Below are 12,044 nucleotides of genomic sequence, written 5' to 3' on the forward strand. Positions count from 1 at the left end.
ACGAAGTGATATGAGGCCATCTGAAGAAAAACCCTCAACAAAGAAAGAAGGCGCACTCCTAAAACATCACTATACCTCAAGAACCGAGGAACTCTACAGCAACTACCAAAGTGGAAAGTGGCGAGGGCGAAACAGAGATCATACTGCCAACGTCAATAGGGCCCAAGAGGAAAAACGCCCTAGGCACTACAGACCCGAAGCAGTAGTTACCACAAAGTGGATGAAAACCAAAGCAATTTCCATGCAATCACCTCTCCAAAGAGCCTAAAACAGAGAGATGAGAAAACCTGTGACGAAAAGTCAAAATGGGCTAGAGATGCAACCTCCCCAAAGGGTCTGTGGAACTGGCTGAAATCAACTCTAACCTCAAAAAGCAAAAAATAGAAACGACTATCGTCCTCAGTTTCCAGCTACAGAGGATTTCCAGAAAGTCACAATGACATCAATACTCTGGGATCCTGGAATACAAGAGTACACACGCATCTAACAACAACAGGGGACGTCGACCTGGGTTATTTTGATATCCTGTGTCTACAGGAAACTTGGTTGGCAGACAAGCCTTCTCTTGACGGTTTTACGGTAGAAATATCACCGGCTGCAAAAGGCCTCTTGGGCTGCCCGTCGGCGGGGCTTTTGACCGCAATCAAAATAGGCTGGGGCTTCACCATAACAAACACACTGAAAAAATCCAATGAGATGTTGGTCATCGTGTCAAACTGGAGTCGCAAATCAGCCACCCAAGACGCAGTGCGCCAAACGCAGTTGGCGGTTATAAACACATATTGGAACCCCCAGCGCACTACAACAAAAACGTTCTGCTCAGACATGGGGGAAACAATAGACATGATCTATGAGACATATGATAAAATAGACATCGCCATATGCGGGGACTTGAATATAACGGTTCCAAAGCCACAGACGATCCCTCTGACCCGATTCCACAATGTCCAGCAGCAGATAGAGGAAAGGCTTGGATAAGCCTCACAAACCCAAGAAATCTACACAACATAGCATCACTGTTTCCACAGCAAAACAAAATACCGACGTGGGAACGGTCAAACTCAAAAGCCACACTGGATTATATCTATGTGAGCCAAGGTCTTCTCCCGACCTTAAAAACCTTTAATGTACAGAGAACTGTTCATAGCGACCATAACCTCCTGCATTGCGCATGGCAAGAAAAGCGACTACCCAAACAGTCATACAAACAGAACGTCGCTACAAACAACCAGATATCAAGGCTTAGCCTCACCACAACAGATGTGAGGAAGATAAATGCCAATTACAACGTAAAGGGAATTTTGGAGGTCCAATCGAACGAGTCAGTAAGACCTAACCGTCTTCCATTCCTACTGGCCCACAGAGTCCCAGTACCTGGACAGAAAAAGCAAAAAGAGCAACCAAAACATGTATATGACAAATTGGTAGTTGAGAAAAGGAAAGCTTTGCGGAAACTGAAGAGACAGGCCACGAAAATGAACACAGCTGAAGCCTGGAGAATTTGGCAAGAAGAAGCTAAAACATACACCAGCTGGATAAAACAACGAAGAATGGCATTATATCAACACGACTCGAAGAAATGCTGAGAAGACTGATCACTAAAAGATCCAGCGACTTCTGGTCATTGATCAAAACGATGACCATACAACCAGATAACGAGATCTTGAACTCTATCTCGGAAGCACAGTGGATAACACACTTCACTGCTCTTTTCGACTTCCCCAACTCTAGCCAACCCATCACCAACCGGGAATCCACCACTCCATGGGCAGATGTGGCAAATACAGAGGAGATCAAAAAGCTGATCGCCAAACTCAAAAAGTCGAGAGCACCGGGCCCAGACGGTTTGACTAACATAGCCCTAAAACAGTCTCTGAAAGACTGGGCAGCAGTTATCAGCAACATTTTCAGTCACTGTGGTGGAACTAAAATGATCCCAGAAACATGGCTGAGGGCCATCATTGTACCGATTTTCAAGAAAGGAAGAAGAGAAGACCCGTAGAGCTATAGGCCAATAGCTCTTTTAGACATCATAGGAAAGATCTACGCTTCAACCCTACCTAAATTCTTTAGAAGGTGGACAGTAAATGCACTCTGCAGCGATCATTTTCAAACAGGCTTCCAGAAAAATGGCAGCACCACCGTCAACATCTTGTTACTAAATATTCTGAAGCTTAAAGTTAAAGAAGGCGGGCCGAAAGTATACCTAGCCATTGTGGATTTATCAAAAGCTTTTGATAAAATCGACTGAGATAAACTTTGGGCCAAACTAGAGAACTGGGACTGCCCAAGGAGATTCTGGAGCCAATCATCGCCCTCCATGCAGACACGAAGATCCGGATAAAATTAAATAGGCAAGGCACGCTGTCGGAGGAAATAGCAGTAAACAGAGGAGTCAAACAGGCTTGCCGCCTGGCCCCGGCGCTCTTCATCTCTTTCCTAGGCGACTACTAACAGTGGGAATCAAAAATAAGGGCTTTCCCCCCTAAAATAGGGACAACATCTATTCCGAGACTGCTGTACGCAGACAACGTGATCTTAATAGATCAAACCCAAATTGGTCTGAAAAGAAAACTAGAGAATCTGTCCAGCTACATTGAAGAAAACAATCTGGAAATTAACAAAACAAAAACGAAAATTCTCATTCTGGAGAAAACATGCAAACAGGCACCGAAAAACCAAAACTGGTATCTTGATAAAACAAAAATTGAAGTGGTAAGAAACATCAAATATTTAGGAGTAACAATCAATGGTTCAGCGGGAAAAAACAAAGCGGTTGACAGCACAAACCAAACTGGTTAACAGCAAATTCGGAAAATGTTCACTCCTCCCTTCCATCCAATTTTATAGAACAAAAGTGGTGCCGTCGTTAATCTACGGAATGGACACTTGATTATATATATATGCCCTAAACCATATGGAACAAACTGGAAGATCACTTTTGGAAAGCCTTATTGGGTTTACCGAAATCAACACAAATGGCAGCCATTAGAGGGAATTGGGCCTTGTCTCCCTGGCAGGCTTAGTGGACCGAAGTGTGATGCTACTCTATAGAAAAATCTTAATAGCAGACACACTGCCTATCTACAACACCATTGCCGAAGAAGTTAAACCCGAGAAATGCAAGGCCCTAAATACATGGGTGGCCCGACAAAAAGAAATACTGAGCGATGTGGGTTGCTCGGAGGACGATCTGAGATGCTACTCCCAAAAAGGGTTAAAAAAAAATGGACCTTAAAGACTGGATTCATACTATCCAGAAGGCAAGCGCAAACAAACTGTTGGCCCACCTTCCTCCAACATCTAACAAAGTTAAAGTGCTGCAAAACTATTGCATCAAATTTCCAAATAAACCTTTACGGATTCTGTTCATGAAAGCAAGATTAAACCTGCTATTAACGCGCCAAATCCTGTCAATCGGAACATTATCGGCAGAAAACGGCTGCCACCTGTGCAAGAAACAGGAGTGTCCCGAAACACTAAAACACCTGGTGCTGGTGTGCCCGGAGACAAACTAAAACCGTTACACTTACCTGAAGCCATTACTCATCAACACAGCGGCAGTGGATTTTGATTCTGTATGGAACAGATTGATATCCGGTGAACCCAGAAGATGGACCATAGCAGCTGTTAAATTAATAGAGCTAGCGCTAAAAATGATAAACCAAACCACGAAAGAAACTATGGGTAATTGAGCACCCCAAAAGCCTCCATAGGTCTGCTCAGAAATTAAACAAGCTGACAAACAAACGCTAAATTGTCCACACTTGGAGGGAGAGTCGTCTTTATGAAACCTTGTAAAAGTCATTTTCTTTTGATTAAATTCAAGTAATACAAAATAAAAAAAATGTCTAGTAGCTACAGTCGAGTCTTTGTTTAACAATTCGGAAAAGGTGGTTGCAGAGGGGAAAGATAATGTTAGATGAGAGGGGCGGCCAACCCAGTAGGTAAGTAAAGGATTTAAAACACCTTTATCGAAACCCAATGAAACAGGAGGCCTGTAATGGCTTGGCAGATGAAGAACGGTGGTCCGGAGGATTGCCCAGAGCATTGCCAGTGGTTAAGATTCATTCTAAACCTTCCAGCCATCACCTCTTTGTTTTTGCTTTGTCACCCCAAGTGGGATGGGTATGCCCAGACGTGGGTCCCGTGCCTGCTGGTCCTAGAGACCCAAGCTACTCCTCACTGATGAAATACAGAGAAAGCGGGTCTGGGACTCGCTTCAATATGAATATTGCATCATGCAATGTGTCCCTCCAACATATCGCAGCTCAGCCCATCTCCCCTGTATGTGTGTGCCCTACTTAAGAGCCCCTGACTCCCTCCCACACATCGCAGCCCTACACCCCAAATGTGTGTCCATATTTGAGAGTGTGTGTCCCTCCAACACATCGCACCTCAGCCCATCTCCCCTGTATGTGTGTGCCCTACTTAAGAGCCCCTGACTCCCTTCCACACATCTCATCCCAACTCCCCAAATGTGTGCCCAGATTTGAGGGTATGTGTCCCTCCCACACATCGCAGCTCAGCCCATCTCCACCTGTATGTGTGTGCCCTACTTAAGAGCCCCTGACTCCCTCCCACACATCGCATCCCTACACCCCAAATGTGTCCAGATTTGAGGGTATGTGTCCCTCTAACACATCGATGCTCAGCCCATCTCCACCTGTATGTGTGTGGCCCTACTTCAGAGTCCCTGACTCTCTCCCACACATCGCAGCTCAGCCCCTCTCCCCCTGTATGAGTTTGTTACTACTTCAGAGTCCCTGACTTCTTCACACACATCTCATCCGTACACCCCAATGTGTGTCCAGATTTGAGGGTAACACATCACAGCTCAGCCCATCTCCCCATCTATGTGTGTGGCTCTACTTCAGAGCCGATGACTCCCTCCCACTCATCTCAGCCCTACACCCCAAATGTGTGTCCAGATTTGATGGTATGTGTCCCTCCAACACATTGTAGCTCAGCCCGTCTCTCCCTGTATGTGTGTGGCCCTACTTCAGAGCCACTGACTCCCTCACACACATCTCAGCCCTACACCTTAATGTGTGTTCAGATTTGGGGGTATTTCTCCCTCCCACACATCGCAGCTCAGCCCATCTCCCCTGTATGTGTGTGGCCCTACTTCAGAGCTCCTGACTCCCTCCCACACATCTCAGTACTACACCCCATTGTGTGTCCTGATTTGAGGGTATGTGTCCCTCCCACACATCGCAGCTCAGCCCATGTCACCCTGTGAGTGTGTGGCCCTACTTCAGAGCCCCTGACTCCCTCCCACACATCTCAGCCCTACACCCCAATGTGTGTCCTGATTTGAGAGTATGTGTCCCTCCCACACATCGCAGCTCAGCCCATCTCACCCTGTATGTGTGCGGTGTTAGGGAGAATTCTCTGTTTAGGCTGAATTTCCTAACCTAGTGAGTCCTCCAGCAGCTTTGCTGGATTTCTGGAGTTTGTTTTTTCTCCTGCCAAGAGTGAGACTCTTTTTCTCCCACTCTTGGACATGATTTGTGGTGTTCCTTTGAATGTTAATGTGTTTTATGGGCTATGGGGTTTTTTACTCCATAGGGTCTAATGTGTTTTTACTATGTGTGTTACACAGCACCGTCCGTGCAGTAACACCGGGGTGTCATAGTGACCCCCAAACATAGACTCCATACCATGGGACTGACTACTGTCTACCAGGGCAGTTAAAGTCACCATTGGCTTTACTAGTCCCAAATTACTAACAGAACCAGTACAAACCATCATATTGTGGATGTACTGGTAGGGGCAATTCGATTGCCCCTGGGTCTATTGTTCGAGGGGGCACTGTCCCGTCCCCACTCGTCGAGTTTTGGCTGGTGGCAGTGGATACTACTCTTTATATTCGACCGCGAATATATCTCTATGGGATTTTCCCATTGTTCGAGGCTAATACTTTTTTACATAGCCTCTAACATACCACCGGTTTATTTATTTAATATTAATTCACCGGTTGGTACTTTCCGCCAGAACTCGGTCTTAAAATGGCATTTGTGTTCGCCTCTGTAACTCCAAACCAAAGGTCGAGCCCTTTGTTCCACTTTTGGCGGGCTTCTGCTCAGAAGCCCTCCAAAGTGGTGCCACTCTGTCTGGGTACCACAGGGGGTGTGGGAGGGGGTTTAGGCACCTTGGACTAAGTTGCCTTGCCAACTCAAGTCGCACTCTTGTGTGATTGGCCCAAGTGGTGAGCCACCCTGCTCACCACTTAGCATGTTTGATTGACAGCTAGGCTGAATGAATGGGGGTTTTCTGCATAAAAGCAGGGCTTTGGGGACTGGAACTTCAGAAGTCGCCACATGACCTGAAAATCCGAAGAGGGAGAAGCTGAGCCAACCTGCTACGATGACACCACCGGTGGAGCCCTGCTGAACCGACTCACCATTTCCCAACGACAGAGGAGATTTCCCTGCTGGAGAGTCTTCTTCCCTTGACTGGTGGGTACAACCAGTTACCATCTTTTTCGCATCCCAGGATGTCTACTGGTTGAATTGCCCGTGACAAGCACCCTGGCAACCGGATAGCCACTTACCCCTAAACCGCGAATAAAAGGACCGCTCCTTTTAATTGAGAACTCCACGGCTGGTTTCTTCCATGGCAGTGCAACGGACTCCTGCTATCCTCCGACGAGATCCTCTCTTCCCCCGGATGAAGCACCGACTCGTACCCGCTGCCAGGAACAACTGCCCCCATTGGAGCGTTCACCATTTTAAAGGTACCGTGGCCGCCATTTCTATAGATTGCTACAAGGTAATAATAACTCCTTAACCTTCTGGACTGGGCTGGCCTCTTGACCATCTAACTGGTCGCTTTCTTTTGGTCCAACTCTTTCTGTACCTTTTTCGACACTTTTATGCACTTTCCAACCGTGTGACCTTGGACACATTTCGCGCAGATCCTCTCAAAGTGGATCCGGTGTACTGAACTTTAACTTCACGGTTTTATCCTGCCTTCTTCTCTTACTGTGTTCGTCCGAAAGTGTTGGGTTCTGTTTCATTTTATGCTCTGCCTTTCTCTCCCTTTTTAACCGCATTATAAGAGTGCCATCTTCGTTAAGCGCTCACCGCTGTCTGAAAATAAGTGGTGCTTTACTTAAGACTAGTCTAATAATCTCTTAAGGGAGTGTATATACTTTAGTGACTGTGTTTTTGAACTGCTTAAAATTAGTGCCAGTGTGTTTAACTAGATGTGTTTTTAAATAAATAATTATATCTCTTTTACACCAAGCTCTGGTCAGTGTTTGCTTGTTTTACTGTGTTCTTTTGCCCTATTGTGTATACTCTGTATACTGCCTAACTCTTCTTGAGAGAAGTCTGAATGCTCAGCCACAGCTACCAGGTAAATCTGGGTGGTGCAGGCTGCTACCAATTGGGTTTACCGCTAACTCCTGTAGAGTTAATCTTTTTGCAGTGGTCCCAGAGGGATCTGCACAGGTTTCTGCCTAACACTGGTGTACAGCGGTGGGATTTGTATTGAGTATACACTTTAGTGTGCTTTTGAATACTTTAGAACAACTAACCACAAAGCTTAGCACTAAAAAGCTGATTTTCTAACTACGTCTGCTATGGAGAGCTATACCCTAGAATCATTGTCTGCCAAAACTGCTGATTGCTTAAAAGTGTTGTGTAGACATAAGAATCTCTCTGAGAAGGGCAAGAAAATGGCACTTATAGAAAGATTGTTAGAAAGCCAAAGTCTGGGTGGTGCAGAGGAATCTACCCCCCCAGCAAATGTAGAAAACAGTGATGGTATTGACCTGAATCAAAGTATTGATAATGAATCAGAAGAGGAAAGTGGACCTAATGAAGTTAGCCACTCTGAGCCTCTGTCTGCCTTAGCTACTGTACCTACTGGGCCTATACCAGGTCCCACATGTAAGGCTGCCTATTTTGAACTTGAATTAGAATACAAACGTTTTATTGCTCAATCTGAACGAAACCAAGAGCTAGAGTTCAGAAGAATCAATGCCCAGGCTGAGCAGAAGCAAGCTGAGTTAAGACCCAGAGAAATAGAACTTAATCATGAACTAGAAATGAAAAAGTTGTCTGTGGAAAATGCTTCTCTCTCCTCTGGTTCCTCTAGGAGTTCCAGTCCCAAAAGACCCAGGATGCCTAAGGAATTAGTGGGTATGTATGAACCGAAGTTGGATGTGTTGGATTGGTTGAAAATGTTTGAGTATAATCATGGGCTGCAGGACATCACAGGGAATGAGTTACTTCCTTGGTTGTTCTCTAGGCTTCCCCCTGTTGCAACTGATGTGGTAATGGAGTTGGGGGAGGTGGATAAGAAGGATTATGAATGTGTGAAACTAGCTTTAATAGCTAGATACGGGAAGACCCCTTCCCAGTTCCTTAAGAGGTTTAGGACCCTCAAAAAGCATGATGGTACCCCTTGGGCTACCTGGGTGAGTGAATGTTTGAAAAACTTAGAGGGATGGATTAAGGGTTACAGGGTTAACACTTATGAGGGAATGAAGAATCTTGTAATGTTGGGGTCAATTTATGATGCCTGCTCTCCTGAGCTCAGACAGCACTTGGCTAATTCAAAGGAATTAGATTCCAGGAAGTTAGCTAAGGCTGCTGACTTGTGGGTTGCCAACAGGGCCACTCACAAGGATTCTGGGGCTACTCAGGAAAGGATGAGGGAAAACAGCCTAAAAAGGACTCCAAAGAGAATTCTAATAATTCCAATCCCAAAGAGGGCCCCAAACAAAACCATAAGGGTAAGCCACAAGGGACACCGAATCAGGCTAGTGTACCTTCTGGTGCCAAACCAGAAGGAGGTCAGAACAAGACACCATTCCAGAAAGCATTTGGCAAATGCTTTGTTTGTGGCTCTACTGACCATGCGAAAGGAGATCCCAGATGTAAGGGTAAACCTTCAGGGGTCCAGCTTGCCTCCTTAGCCTTCGCTCCAGAGGAGGAAGTAAAAATGGCAAGTGGAAACTTTCTATTACTGGCTGATGAACCCATTGGAGTCTCAGCCAGTGTTTCTTTAGTGTCTCTGGGTTTGTGGGAACAACAGAACTTAGATGTCTATAATTCTATCCCAGATAATAGTAAAGAGTATTATAAGGACAGTGTCCAGGTGAATGGTCAGGAGACTCCTGCCATTAGGGACTCTGGGGCCAGCATAACTGTGGTGGACAAATCGTTTTTTCAGGCTGAGGATGTTGCTAAGGCACCCAAACGCCTCACCAAGTTAGCTGGAGGGCCTGTGCAGATGCTTCCCCAACTACCAGTTCTCATCCAGTGTAATGACATGACTGTGAAGATACCTGTCAGCATACAAAGTGAGGTGCCAGGAAGGGTTCTGTTGGGTAATGACTTGAAAACTCTTGGAGTAGTGTCACACACCCCCAGACCTCCTAGTGAAAGGTTACAGGAGCTCACCAGACCTGCTAGGGAGAGAACCATGAGAGGTACTCCCAAGGAAATGATGAAGAAAGAGATCACTCCTACTCCACTGGAGATGTCAGCTGCTGTATCAAAGAAACCAGAAGAAAAAGGGAAACCTAAAACTTCTAACAAGATATCAACAGCCAGCACTCCCGTGCAGCCAACCAGGACTTCCCCGAGGTTGTCCAAAGTTACACCTGTAACTCCCCTTCCAGCTGAGGCTGAGAGGGTGGTACAACCCTGTGTGGTTGAACTAGACTCTGAGGAAGAGCTAGTGGACGGCCAGGAACTCATTGGAGATCTGGATCCTGTTGACCATCCTGAGCTGCAGTCTTTACTGACAGAAGGTGGACCAACAGGGCAGATTTCAGTAAGGGACAGAGAGAATGTCCAACTCTGAAAGGTCTTCGCCACCAGGCAGATGCTCAGGCTGAAGGGCAAGAGCCTGGGAAATATAGGTTGCACTGGAAAGATGGCCTCTTCTACAGTGAACCCACAGAGTCTGAACCTGGGGACTACAAATGACTTGTAGTACCCCAAGAGAACAGACAACAGTTCTTGCAGTTAGCCCACGAGATTCCTTTGGCTGGTCACTTGAGTTTCAAGAAGACGAAGGAAAGGCTCTCACTCTACTTTTATTGGCCAAAAATGGGGGCCGAAGTAGATAAGTACTGCAGGAGCTGCCACACCTGCCAGATTTCTGGTAAGGTTGGCTCCAAGGATGTGGCACCTTTAGTGCCTCTCCCAGTTGTGGGAGTCCCATTTGAGAGAGTAGGGATTGCATTGTTGGTCCCCTTGATCCTCCAACCTCCTCAGGCAACAGGTTTATCCTTGTTGTAGTAGACCATGCTACTAGGTACCCTGAGGCAATTCCTATGAGGACTGTTACAGCTCCGGCTGTGGGTAAGGCCCTCCTTGGTATTTTTACCAGGGTTGGATTTCCTAAGGAAGTAATCTCTGACAGGGGGTCAAATTGTATGTCCCACTACATGAAGGCCATGTGGAAAACCTGCAGAGTTACTTACAAGTTCTCAACAGCATACCACCCTCAGACAAATGGGTTGGTTGAAAGGTTCAACAGAACCATGAAGAGCATGATAGGTGCTTTAGAGGACCCCCTTAAAAGAAAGTGGGACCTTCTACTGCCATGCCTTCTCTTTGCTTATAGAGAAGTCCCTCAGGAGGGAGTAGGTTATTCTCCCTTTGAACTTCTTTATAGTCATCCAGTCAGAGGCCCCTTAGCCCTGATAAAGGAGGGGTTGGAGAGTGCCCCTTCCCCCAAGCCAGTCAGAGTGACTGACTATGTGATAGGTCTCCGGAGGAGAATGTCACACATGATGGCAGAAGCAAGTGACAACTTGAAAGCTGGTCAAGCATTGGTCAAGCACTGGCATGATCAAAAGGCTAACATGGTTGAGTTTACTAAAGACCAGCTAGTTCTCGTTATGATTCCAACAAGGCAGAGGGCCTTGCAAGACAAATAGATGGGACCCTTCAAAGTTGTGGGTAAACTTGGAGAGGTCAACTATCTGGTGGACTTGGGCAATCCCAAGGAGGCTCCAACAGTCTTCCACACCAACAGACTAAAAGCGTATATCTCAAGACCCGATGTAGGAGCGTTGCTTCTAGCATCATCAGAGGAAGAAGAGGAGAGTGAAGCTCTTCCTGATCTCCTCAGAGGCTTACCTTTAGACAAAAGGAATGAAGGAGTAAATCTCTCTTTAAATCTGACACCTGAGCAACAAGAAGAGTGCAAATCTATGTTAAATCAGTTTGCCTCTCTGTTCTCACTCTCACCAGGCTTGACACATTGGGGACAGCATGACATACTCACTGGTGACTGTCTGCCAGTCAAAAGCAGAGGATATCGAATGTCAGAGAATGTAAGAACCCACATCCAAGATGAGGTCAGCAAGATGCTTGATTTTGGGGTAATAGAGCCCTCTACTAGTCCATGGTCTAGCCCAGTTGTGTTAGTACCAAAGGCAGGATCTAAAGAACTTAGATTCTGTGTGGATTACAGAGCTCTTAATACAGTAACCAAGACTGATGCCCACCCTTTGCCAAGGACAGATGAGTTGGTGGATAGACTTGGTTCAGCCAAGTTCCTCAGCACATTTTACTTGATGTCAGGCTATTGGCAAATAGCCCTGACAGACCATGCCAAGGGGAAAACTGCATTTTCTACCCCTGTTGGCTTATACCAGTTTAAGGTTATGCCTTTTGGATTGAAAAATGCACCTGCTACATTTCAAAGGATGGTAAACCAGGTTCTGAATGGGATGGAGGACTTCTGCATGGCATACTTGGATGACATAGCAGTGTTCAGCAATTCCTGGGAAGAACATGTGGACCACTTGAGATATGTTTTGCAGGCTCATGGACAGGCCAATCTGACCATAAAGGCAAGTAAATGCCAGATTGGACAGAGTAAGGTGGTCTACCTTGGACATGAGGTAGGAGGTGGAGAAATAAGGCCTTTGCTCAGTAAGATTGAAGCTGTGCAAAATTGCACAACACCTACTACTCAGACCCAGGTGAGAGCCTTCTTAGGTCTCACTGGGTACTACAGGAATTTCATAGAGAACTATGGGTTCATAGCTTCTCCACTGAATGTCATCT

The 12,044-nt window shown here is 46.1% G+C and overlaps 1 protein-coding gene across 4 annotated transcripts in view; it reads right to left on the reverse strand.

Annotated features, from left to right (window-relative positions):
* The window catches only part of LOC138511134 (NACHT, LRR and PYD domains-containing protein 3-like), a 703,807-nt gene that overhangs the window by 208,586 nt on the left and 483,177 nt on the right, over nt 1-12,044 (reverse strand). The gene's annotated exons all lie outside the window — the stretch shown is intronic.

This window comes from Ambystoma mexicanum, chromosome 6p, assembly GCF_040938575.1.
Source record: "Ambystoma mexicanum isolate Mex_15411 chromosome 6p, UKY_AmexF1_1, whole genome shotgun sequence".
Taxonomy (NCBI): Eukaryota; Metazoa; Chordata; class Amphibia; order Caudata; family Ambystomatidae; genus Ambystoma; species Ambystoma mexicanum.